The following is a 13,258-nucleotide window of genomic DNA, read 5'->3' as shown; positions in this document are numbered from 1 at the left end:
CTCACAAGGAAGTGGCTTGGAGGTTGAGCACTCTCAAGTGGCAAGCTACAAGATCCCCATGACACGTTGGTCTCCGTCAAGAGGACTTAACAGTTGCATCACAAAGAGGCGCTCATTTCTATCATCACCATGCCCACTAGATGATGCATAGTTGCTTTGCTGCAACTTTCCATCTTTGATGTCATTTTGCTTTTTATAACAGGTCTTCTCTTTGTGTCCAAGCTTCCCACAATAATAGCACTCTGTGTTGCTATCTACTTGTTGATTCTTTTGCCATGAACCTTGTCCTCTTTGGCTTCCCCTGCCTCTAGAGTTACCACATCCTTTCCTGTTGTTGCTGTTGGTTCTGATTTGTTGAACGGCCACCAAAACGGCCTCTTCCTCTACCTCTGCCTTTATTTGGATTTGAGTAGAATGCAAACTCTTGAGAACTTCATGTGGCTGAACCACCATTCCTTTGCTCTTCACTCAACAAGAGAGTAACAAGTTCCTAAAAATCAGGAAAGGTCTCACGGACTCCAATGGATGTCCAAAATTGTGCATATTCTCTCCCAAGACCATTCAAGGTCACAGACACTAAGTCTTCATCATCAATAGATGCTCCGATTGAGCCAAGAGAATGTGAAAGGCCTTTAACCTTCATGGCATACTTGTTTATGCTTAGCTTATTCCTCTGCACATTATGCAACTCCTGCTTGAGTTGCATCTTCCGTGCAGTGGTATTGGTGCTGTATAGCTTCACCAATGTATCCCATGCCTCCTTTGGCATTTTTGCATCCTCTATATGCACAATCATTGAGTCTGAAACACTTACTGACAACCAATACATTACCTTCTTGGCCTTTTCATGCCACTCTTTAAAGGTCTTCAAATTTGCAGCAGTAGGAGCAGCACCCAAAACTGGTTCCTGCTCATCACCATTAATAAATGGCCATAATCCCTTTCCCATAAGGAAGTTTGTCATCTTGAACTTCCATGCTTGGAAGTTGTCCTTCTCGAGATTCTGACTAACAATAGTTGACAGATTTTCAGACATTTTGCAAAGTCAAGACTGTGACTGCAAGAGAAGTGAATAGAGTTCTGCCTCACAAGGGCAAACAGCAACAATTCTGCAAAACCAAAAAATTCTGCCTCTCAAGGGCGGTGGCAAGCAACCACTAGTCACACCAAGTGACGAAAATGCATAAACACAGTAACCCAAAATTTGCCTGCATTTCTTGGATTCTTTGCAATGGGGCACACAACAACCTTTCTGTTGCAACTTTGCTCAACGGCGAAAAATGGGCATACATAGTCAAAAACGGCGACTTTTCCTGAGTGCCTGCTGAAACTTTGCGATGCCAAAACGGAGGCCGAAACGGTCTTGGAATGGAAATTTTCGCGACAGGAACTCCCATGGAGTCGAATTTTTCCAAGTAATGCTCTCGTGCTCCACAACAAAGGGCACCTCAATTAGAGGTTTTGCACTTTGCACTCACGACTGTCTACCTACACCAGTATGCTCCCAAAAGCTCACGAGAAAGGAGATGATGATCCTCTTACCAGGGTTTCATGATCTCCTCTTGCCTCTGCTTGCTGCCTGAGCTCCTCACCATGAACCAAGCTCTGGTACCATGTAAAGAATGAGGGAGAGAGGTAGGAGACTCGATTGTAGCTTTCTTCACAACACACAAAAGAGAGAGGACACAAGGTTGGAGGCTGAAGCTTATCTTCACTTTTGCACACAACAACGATACAATGAAAGATGGGTATACACTATATGTGTAACCCTAGAATACATGGTTCATATGTGAATCCAATCCAAACATATGTGGCTATCTAACTATGCCACAAGTATACCTAACACAAGACGGTGACATAAATGATAGTCACCCATGATATACATCAGGGATAGAGCTTGATATCTCAACAGAAACAAATATCATCTATCAATCATGAGCAGCTGTGATGACCTTGCGTTCTTCTTACTGTTTCTAATTTCCTCCTTCTTCCTTCCATCTTCTTTTGATTTTCTTGTCCTCCTAGAGCTATTTTGGACCTTCCTTGCTTCTCCTTGCACACCTCCTTTATCGATTCCACCTCCTTTTGCTTCTCATTTTACTTCCCTTACCTGCTCATTACCACAACCCCTCCTTTTCCCAATAGCGATCATTTCTTTTTGGAAGATCACTTAAGGCTAGATGGAGACTGTGGAGGGGAAGGCTCCTCAACATCCATTTGTGGAGTTGAAAAGTATTCGTCTTGGGCTGCTAACCACAAAGGATGTTTTTTCCCTAGTAAGATGGGTGCTACTATCAAGTGGCAAAGTGAGCTCACTAACAATTGGCTTGGTTTACCAAATGCTGATCGTGAATGTAAATCCTATAGAAAGAAGGTCGAGCAGGATTGTGAAGGACATTTTGGGCATATTGTCTTACCTACTCCCATATATCACCCCAATTATGTGCCTGAAATAGTTCACGGATTGAATCGAATCTATCTGAAGTGCTTTGAGCTAACGACAAAAGAAGGAGAAAGGAAAGAAAAGCAAGGGACACTATCATAGAAAATTTTTCTAGTGTGGCATGGTACTATGTATAAATGCTCTGATGGTCAGCAACCCTCACATTATGGTATGTGGCATGTTTTTACAGTGGTTTTGCAGGAGGGCAGATGCTTTGCAGTTACATCAGTGAGGTGTGTTAGTGAGACCCTTAGCATGGATATATTTGTTATGCACTATTTGATTTGGATAATCATGCTAATGCATTGATTTACTTTGAGATTCCTACTTATGCAGTAGATGTTAGTGTACCTATGTGTGAGCCAGTCAGTTGGATACAAGGGGCTCGGTACAGCATCATATTTTTTATGTGTATCAGAGCCATGTTTGGTAGGTTGCTATGCTATAGAAATCATGAGGATTTCATTGGTTTTGTCAGTGATATTGTGCCTATGGCAGTGTTTACACATGCTTCATGGTGATACTCATATTTTGGCTTTCTGTTGGAGGGCACATGCATTTATTTTGCTTGGATATCATGTGCCTATGATTGGGCATCAGTGGATTGGTATGGGCATGATGGTATCTGCCACAGTGTCATGTATTTATTTTACTTTATTTGACATGATAGATGGATCCTCATCATGGGGCTTTTGCTAGTGTCATGTGGGTCTCATTGAGGTGTACACTTTTTCTTTTTATTGCATCTTGATTCGAGCCAACCTCCTCTCCCTCACTTCTCCCTTCTCTTCGGTCTTCTCTTCTCCTTTGTATTTTTTTCTTCCATCCACCTCATTGTTCTCCTTTTCCCTTTCCCACAAAGGAGTACCACCATCTCTCTCCTCCATTCTGTGACTGTGAGGATTGTTTCCTCAATCCTCCATCACGTGGCTCCTCTTTACACCTCCCCACATCGTCCTACTCCTTCCCATGAGCTTCCCCCAACTCTCCCTTGGGTTTTTCCTCCCCTATCCATTGCTCGTAAGGTAAATCACCCTTTCTTTTACCGATTACTGTTGTTTACGAGGATGGAGACGAGGAGTAGGAGGAGACAGAGCCTTTTCAAGTGGCCTGGTATGCATAATGCCTCATCGCCATGACCAGCTATAGCAACAAATGGTTCGACCACTCACAAGCACAAAGAAATCCGTTCACCACCACCCTCGACTTCTGCTCAATTCTGGCACTTTCCGTCCAAGCTCTACATAAGTTGCCCCTCAAGCTACTGTGAATCGACCTCATACATAGTCATGGTGCTATCCAGTTTGAGTCAAATTATTGTCATGAGCCATTCTGTCATTCGATGTGTCATTCGTCCGCATTTTGTTGTAACTTACATTGGCTGTTCGTCATCATTTGCAACTTCTTCATCGGATGTTCAACAACCCACCTTTATCATTCTGTCATGAAATTTCTCCATCGGATGCTCCACAATAGCCCAATTTCTTTGTCGTTCTAACAAAGCAGCTGCTTGCAACGAAGCTCGGAGGCCGCAATCTATCATCCCTTGCTCAACAGCCCAATTTCTTTGTCGTTCCGTCACGATAAGCCAGCACCATTTCAATCTACTTCTCCATCAGATGCTCAATAATAGCGCCAATTTCTCTATCGTTCCGACCACTGAAGGGAGCTTGCAACCTTTCAATCGACCTCCGTCAGATTTCCTCCCTTGCTCAACAACCCAACTTCTCCATCCAAGCTATGGGGCATGGAAACAAGCCAGTAGCATCCTTTCGAAATCCACCTCCATCGTTCCTTCTCCCTTCCAGAGAGCAACCCAACAACGTGAATCCTCCCACAGCCAACATTCTGTCATTCTGTGGATTTCCACGAAGCATCCTTCAATCAATCTCTTTCTGTTCTCCGACAACAGCTACATTCGTCGACAGTTTTGTGGTGTTTCCATTAGCATTCCGACCCAAATTCTCATCGCGATTCCATCATCCCTCTGCGTTCCGTCGACAGGCAAGCATTCCGTCCATTTCCAATTCCATCCATTGTAAGAATTCCGTCGAGAATTTGTCTTCTTCTTGGCCAAACCTTTGAATCAACCTTGTATAAATCCCCTCCAACTAGTAGCCGACACGTGGCTGCTCATATGCTCAACACGTGGACCAATAAGCATGCGACATGTGGATAGTTCTGATGAAGACATGTGGCACCTGCTAGGCAACTAGCTAGATAGTGAGGTGGTAGCTAGCTAGGCTCGGATGACATGGCAGCTAGCTTGGCAGTGACACATGGCAATCAACACAGTCAGCAGTTGACCTTGGACTTTGACCAGCTGACTTTGACCGGTTCGACTTGGAATCCAACTGGCAGTTCACATTCGGTTCCATCGGATAACCAAGTTAGCATGGAATCTTTTAGACATATTCAAAGTGTATTCTAGAGAATATTCCTTAGAAAATTGGTTGAAAATTTCTTGTGTTTAGGTGAGTTCTTGTGGTTTAAGTTGCCATGGTTTAAAATTTTGAATTTTTTGCATTCTACTCATTGGAAATTGATCGTACGGATGCCGAAATGAAAAATACGAAATAACAATTTATGTTATTTTTTCATGCCGAATGTGCTTGTAGCATCTGATTTTTATTCCGGAATTTCATTAGGGTATTTGCTTTGTTAGACCGGCCAAATTACGAAAAACGAAACCCTAGTTTGTTGAATAAGTGAATGACACCGGAATTGAATCATTCAAAAAGCAAGTTATGTTTATTTTCTGTGCTAAAGCTCTTGGTAACCTTAGAACTTCATTTAGACATAACCATAGAGTACTTGTTTTGTGAAGTGAACCCATAAATGGTGACTTTCCACATGGTACAAGTGTTTTGGCCTAGGAATTCATGATCAATAGCCATCCTAAGGAACCCAGACTTGAAAACATACTAAAAACCCTTGTGTATAATGGTAGGGCATGAGACAGTATGCATCGGTCATCAATTTCAATGAGAAAAGTGTAATTTTCAACTGCTTGATGCTTGATTGATGTGTGTATGTGCATGGCAGTAAAGCATTAATTATTGAGAGTCAAGCTTAGATATCTCATGGATATCTGGATATGATTATCATTATTGTGATTGGTTAGTCTGTTCGCAGTTAGATCATGGTTCATACCATGGTTAGTTCTTATCTCATCAGTTAGGGTTTATGTAGGGCTTGAGTTCATTTGGTTAGAACAAGAGAGTGAAGTTATGTTTGTGTACTTCTTCTTCTTCATGATGGAATAGACTGTGTGTTGGAGACTGCTTGCTCTCCTAGTGTTCTTTGTCATTCTTGGTTCACTTCCGTTCTTTTGACATGGTATCATAGCGAATGCTTATGGATGAGTTGTTGTACTAGAGTGATGTGTTGAGGTAGAACCCTGGTCGTTTCTGAGGATAAGAGAAACGTGCTAGGCCTATATTGAAGAATTCTCGTCCTGTCCTCTCTTCTATAGGCAAATTTGGTTACAACATTGAAATTCTACAAATGAATACTCTTCTTTACTCAATTTCGTCGCTCTGAGTAATTTCAGGTACTTTGGACCGGGTCTATTGTTTTTTGCCCAAATTTGATCGTTTACACCCCCAAATTTTTGTTTTAAAAGTTCTTGTGAAGAAATATAGTATATTGAAGCTATGGAAGTTGCATCTATTCAAGTTTGTTGAAGACTACATGTTAAAGCTTGGAGGCTGAGGGAAGAAGACCTCTTGAAGACTCTCAAGAGATCGGTTCACACTCATAGTTGGAAAAAGAAATACAAGTGCTTTGTTTATCTACACTACACTTTTTCTTATTCTTTTTACTGCAAGGATTGGCATATCCCACCGCTATAGGGTTGGTAGACTTGTGCTTGGGGATATGTTTTCTTGCAGGTACATAGACTTACAGAGACAGTGGTTGAGAGTGGTTGATGCAAAGTTGGCAGATGCATTCCGAGGCCTGATATGGTCTGTGATTTACGCATGATATTGCAGTGATTATGGGACACATGTTTCTGGTTCAGATGCATCTGATGTTGCACTGATACACTAGTTGTTGAGGGTTTTCATGCCCACAAGATTGTTGCATTTTGATGCATGTACAGCTTTATATTGGCTATTGTTTGCTCATGCTTGAGCTGCCAGTGATTGGCCTTTTGCAGTGATATTATTGGATATTGTTGGTAGATATATTTGATTATAGTGGCTTTGCATAGCCCTGATTATTGTTGCATACTCCTGTGATTGGAGGTTGATTTTGCCAGCATGGCAAACTCTAGTAGCTCAGATAATGTCACTCAGATTGTTGGTGAAAAGTTGGATAATAACAACTATGCTATATGGAAGTTCCGCATGGAGAATTTTTTGATTGGAAAGGGCTATTGGAATGTTGTCTTAGGTGATGAGCCAGATCCGAGAATGCCTGAAAGGAATGTTACTGTAGATCAGAAAAAGCTCATAAGACATGGCTTGAGAGGGCACAAAAGGTGCTCCATTGGCTATCTATATGTATTTCCGATGCTATGGCCATTTATGTAGATAATGAATTGCAAGTCCCCAAAGGATGCATGGCCTATTTGGACTCGCTATTATGGTACTACCACTAGTGCCCGAACGATTCAGTTGAAGCAGAAGTTCAACAATATGTCAAGAAGGGGGAGGTCCATTTAGGAATATATGACCGAGATTAAAACTATAGTAGATCAGCTTGCATCCATTGAAGTTGCAGTTTCAGATGATGATTTGGTTGCATTGACATTGAATGGCTTAGGGCCTGAGTATAAGGCTTTTGATACATCCATTTCTGTGAGGCAGGACATGCCGGATTTTAATGAGCTTGTTGCATTATTGATTCATGAGGAAGTTAAACTCTAGCTCTAGTAGCTCACAGAGTAGAGATGCTGTGTTCTAGTCTAATCAGAGAGGCCATGGTGGACATGGTAGAGTTGATGCTAGAGAGGTCTCTCAATCTCCCACTTATTCACCTCAAAGAGGAGGTTATACCTTTAGAGGTAGGGGCAGAGGCACTTCTCATGGTAGAGGTACTTGGCAACAACCATAACAGACTACGCATAATTCTAATAACAATAAGACATGTCATTATTGTGGCAAGGTTGGCCACATTGCCAAAGATTGTTACAAGAAGCAAGCTAATCAAAGAGCGAAGGCAAATCAATAGGGACACTGTACTTCTTCCATTCATGCACATGGTTCAGCTCCACATCAGTTGTTTGCTATGACACATGTGCAGGGTGATAAGGCCATTGATGTTGGTCTTGAGGATGTGTGGTATATTGACTTAGGAGCATCTAACCACATGACACCACATGGTGAGTGGTTTGATGAGATGACTCCTGGAACACATGGTTATGTTACGGTACTGGGGATGACACCCAACATGATATTACACATACAGAAGTAGCGCCCTTAGTCATGCATGATGGGCAAACAAAGAAGCTAAAAGAGGTATTGCATGTACCTTCCATTACAAAAAATTTGCTATCAGTTGGAGAAGTGACTGAGCAGAATCTCCAAGTAAGGTTTACTACGCATGGATGCTTCATTGAGGAGTTTGGTAATGGCTGCAAATTGATTGCCAAGGGTAGGATGTGAAGATAGTGGGAGAGAAGGAAGGAGTCTCACTTGCGGCTTTCTCACTTACACAATGGGGGAATACACACAAAGGTGGAGGCTGAAAAATAGTTTTCCTCTTCTTAGTTGTGAAAGCCAAAAGAACTCTAGTATAAAGAAATAGAAGAACCCTATATGTGGGTCTCAATCCAAACTCAGCTAACTAAGGTGGCATACTAACTAAGCCATGAACTAGAGTACATAAGGATAGCTGTCATCCAGCTATTATTCATGGGCAGTGTACCAACCGCATCTGCAGCTAACAAGTCAGTGACATAAATGCACAATGGTCACCTTGGCATATCACGAGTGGAGCTCGATATCTCAACACTCCCCCTCGAGCTCAATCCCAATTCCTGCACACCAAGTGGGTCTCTGAACTTGTGCAGCTTCTCTGCGCCCAATGCCTTTGTGAATATGTTAGCTACCTGATCCTCTGTGCTGACATAAACTAGATCAATAAGACCTAGTAAAACCTTCTCCTACACATAGTAATAATGCACCTCAATGTGCTTTGTTCTAGCATGATAGACTGGGTTATTTGCCAAGTGTATACTGCTCATGTTGTCATAATAAATGACAATTGGCCCATCTATAGACTGATGCATATCATAAAGTAGCTTATGCAACCAAGCTACCTCACATGCAGCCATTGCTGCACCCCTGTACTCAGCCTCTGTGCTCGACAAGGCAACTGTAGGCTGTTTCTTGCTACTCCAAGTGACTGCAACACTCCCAAAAGAGCACACATATCCACTGGTGGATCGTTTATCAGAAATACTACCAGCCCAATCAGCATTAGTGTATCCATGCAACTCTATCTGAACCCCAGTCTCATAAAATAGTCCATACTGCAATGTGGACTTCACATACTTGAGTATGCATCTAGCCGCATCTAAGTGCAGTTTCCTTGGAGCCTGCATTAACTGACTTACCACTCCAACAGCATAGCTCAAATCTGGCCTCATAATATTCATATAAATCAAACTTTCTACTATGCGTCTGTACATAGTAGGGTCTTCTAGAAGCTCACCTGCATCTGCGCTCAGCTTCACATTCTACTCCAAAGGAACTGAAATAGGCTTATATCCTGTCATCCCATATTTGGATAGCATGTCCAATCCATACTGCCTCTGCAAGAGCCGTATCCCACTTGGTGATCTAATGACCTCAATGCCCAAGAAATAACGCAGCTCTCCCAAATCCTTCATCTCAAACTTCTGCTTCAATAGCATTTTCACATGAAGGATATCTTCATCACTATCACCTGTGATGATCAAATTATCAACATAAATGACAAGCAACATAATACCTTTCTCTGTTTTTCTCACATAAAGTGAGAAACCTGCCTTGGAAGTCTAAAAGCCAATAGTAACAAGATACTGTCCTATCTTGTCAGATCATGCTCTAGGTGCTTGCTTCAAGCCATACAAGGCTTTCTTCAACCTGCAAACAAACTCAGGATGAACAGCATGCACATAACCTGGTGGCTGCTCCATATAGACCTCTTCTTGCAAATCACCATGCAAGAAGGCATTCTTTACATCCATCTGATGTAAAGACCATCCCTTTGATGCAGCCATAGAAATGACTACTCTTACGGTTGCCATCCTTGCAACCTGACTGAATGTTTCTTCATAATCAATGCCATATGTCTGTGCATACCCCTTGACAACTAATCTTGCCTTGTATCTATTCAGAGAAGCATCTGCATTGTGCTTCACCTTATAAACCCACTTACAGCCAATTGCATTCTTGTCTTTAGGCAAAGGTACCAATTCCCATGTAGCATTTGCTTCCAAGGCATCCATTTCTTCGTCCATGGCTTTCTCCCATTTTTCTTTTCCCATGGCTTGCTCAAAAGAAGTGGGTTCTGGTTCCTGTTTCACTTTGACCATATAGGCATAGTGAATGGCTATAAATCCATCATATTTCAGCCTATCCACAGGATACCTAGCTCTGGTAGACCTGTGCAAAATAGTCTCACTTCCAGGTGCTCTCAAAACATCCCTGGTCTTCCTTACTCCAAGTGTAACAACAGAAGGAATACCCAACTCATCATCAATGCTCTATTCTGAGCCATTGGATTCACCATCCACATAAGAGTGACCTGCATTCACATCAAACATGGGCTGATCTACCTTCTCTTTTCCTTTTTGTGATACCTGCATACCACTATCTACATTGCTTTGAGGAGATTCTCCTAATCTCAATCTACCTGTCCATGGCAAAGAATGTGAACCACTGCTAGAGGACACTCCAGGTCCACTAATATTTTGTGATTGCTGCTGTGAATCATGTGTAGCATTACCATTTTGTGCATCTTCATCATCAATCACATTTACTGGTTTATACCAGCTACTCATCTCATAAAAAACAACATCTCTGCTCACTGTAAACTTACGAGTAGAAGGGTTATAGCATCTATACCCTTTCTACTGCAGAGAATAACCAATAAAGATGCACTTCTCAGCTTTTGGATCCAACTTGGACCTCAACTCATCTGGCACATGAACATAGGTAATGCAACAAAAAATTTTCAAATGAGAAATATCTAGTTTCCTTCCATTATACCTCTCCTCTGGAGTCATGTTATGTATTGCTACAGTGGGAGTCCTATTCATTATGTAGACTACTGTAGCAATTGCTTCAGCCCAATAAAAATATAGCAGGACTTTTTCGTTTAGCATGGCACGAGATACCTCTCCAATATGCCTATTTTTCCTTTTTGCAAGTCCATTTTGTTGTGGGGTATGACTGCATGAATATTGCTGCTTTATGCCATGCTCTTGCAAGAACCTTGCAAACTCATTTGAGAGGTACTCTCCCCCTCCATCTGACCTTAGGCATTTTATTTGTAGGCTTGTTTCTTTTTCAACCATAGCTTTAAAAGCTTTGAAATGCCCAAACACTTCACTTTTCTTTTTCATAAAATACACCCAAACTTTTCTGCTATAGTCATCAATAAAAGTGACAAAATAATGATAGCCTCCAATAGATGCAGCTTTAGTAGTCCACACATCAAAGTGGATTAATTCCAATGGCTTCTTACTCTCTTGAACATGTCTAGAAAATGGTTTCCTTGCCTGTTTTCCAAATTGAAAAGCTTCACATACCTTATGCATTTCTGCAACCTTGAATTTAGGCAATCTTGCAACAATATTTTTGGCCTGCATTGATTTAATTCACTGTACATTAACATGAACAATGCGTTTATGCCAGATATCAATAATTGCAACTACACCGATCCCATGTGCAAACATTGCTGCACTCAATTTAGGCATGTCTGCATCCAACGTAAACATCCTGCCCTTCTTCTTTCCTTTTGCTAGCAAGACAACCTTTATTTTTCATATCCTCAACAAAGCATCATGAGGATTAAATCTGACCTGCAAGCCCTGCTGAACCATTTGACCAATAGAAACCAGGTTCTTGGTGATATTCGGAACATGAAATACATCTGACAGGTATTTCTTTTTCCCATCCTGCATAGACAAAGGAATTTTACCAATCTGCACAATAGGCTATGTAGTATCATCACCAGTCTCCACAAATCCTAGTTTTTCCATTTTCCTTGCATCCTGCATCCATTCTGCATGACCTGTCATGTGGTTTGACGCACATGAGTCAACATACCACACATCGTTGCTTTCTTCTACACTTGTCACAGAATTGGTCATGTGCTGCACCATAAACAGATGCTCATTTCTATCATCACCCTATCTACTAGAAGATGCATAATTCCCTTGCTGCAAAACATGATGTCATTCTGCTTTTTATAGCAATCTTTAGCCATATGACCTATTTTACCACAGTAGTAGCATTCAACATTGCTGTTTGCATTTTGGCCTCTTTGCCATCCACCACAAACTCTTTGGCTCCCCTTGCCTCTAGAGTTACCACGTCCTCCTCCATAGGACTGGTTTTCTTGAGTTTGCTGCATATTCTAATTTCTACCACGGCATCGAGATCGGCCTTCTCTACCTTTGCCTCTACCTCTTCCAGCATTTGAGTAGAAGACAATTTCTTTTGAAGTTCCTCCTGAAGAAGATGCACCACCAGTTCTCTGCTCCTCAGAAATTAGAAAAGCAATCAACTCCTCAAAATTAGGAAATTTTTCACTGACGAAAATGGATGTCCGAAACTGTGCATAATCCTTTCCTAGACCATTCAAGGTCACAGAAACTAAATCATCATCTTCCACTAGTGACCCAATGGAAGCAAGTGCATCTGCAATCTTCTTCACCTTCATGTGGTAGTCATTGATGCTTATACTTTCTCTCTGCACATTGTGCAACTCCTGCTTGAGCTGCATTTGCCTGGCTTGCATATTTGTGCTATACAATTTTGCCAAAGTATCCCATGCCTCCTTTGGCGTACTTGCATCCTGAAAATGCACAATTATAGAATCTAAAATACTGATAGACAGCCTGTGCATAACTTTTCTGGCTCTCTCATGCCATCCTTTAAATGCCTTCATTTCCTGTTGATTGGGAACATTAGAAAGAACTGGTTCTCCTTCATTTCCTGTAATGAATTCCCAATATCCTTTTCCCATAAGGAAATTCGTCATTCTAAACTTCCATGCTTGGAAGTTGTTCTTGTCAAGCTTTTCAATGACAATTCATGAAAGAGAATCAAACGCCATTACAGAACACTGCAAAATATTCTCACTGCAAAAAACACAACTTCAGCCTCACAAGGGCAAATCTGCAAAACTAATGAAAGTGGTATTTGACCACACAGTCACTTTCTAGTGACAATTTTGCATCAACAGAAAACAAGGATGATTCTGTAACTCTCAATATCTCTGCGCATAAGCATACGATGCAATTTCTGCAGCAACTTTTCATCGACCTACAAAACACTGGTCGCACAGCAAAAATAGGGCCTTTTCTGAGTCGTGCGGAGAACTTCCACCTCCAAACTGGGCCCCGAAATGGCCTCCAGTCAAAAAAATAAAGTCAATGAGGGCTTCGCTCTGATACCATGTGAAGATAGTGGGAGAGAAGGAAGGAGTGTCACTTGCGGCTTTCTCACTTACACAATGGGGGAATACACACAAAGGTGGAGGCTGAAAAACAATTTTCCTCTTCTTAGTTGTGAAAGCCAAAAGAACTCTAGTACAAAGAAATAGAAGAACTGTATATGTGGGTCTCAAACCAAACTCAGCTAACTAAGGTGG

General features: G+C 41.6%; 1 pseudogene; it reads right to left on the bottom strand.

Moving 5' to 3' along the window:
* Positions 1-433: 433 nt before the first annotated feature.
* On the bottom strand, positions 434-1,036 carry LOC147880229 (uncharacterized; annotated as a pseudogene).
* Between the last annotated feature and the right edge of the window lie 12,222 nt (positions 1,037-13,258).

Source organism: Dipteris shenzhenensis, chromosome 32, assembly GCF_047967505.1.
Source record: "Dipteris shenzhenensis isolate YYH24624 ecotype China chromosome 32, Dip_SZ_1.0, whole genome shotgun sequence".
In the NCBI taxonomy this organism is placed as follows: Eukaryota; Viridiplantae; Streptophyta; class Polypodiopsida; order Gleicheniales; family Dipteridaceae; genus Dipteris; species Dipteris shenzhenensis.
This window is presented reverse-complemented; position numbering and strand designations above follow the sequence as displayed.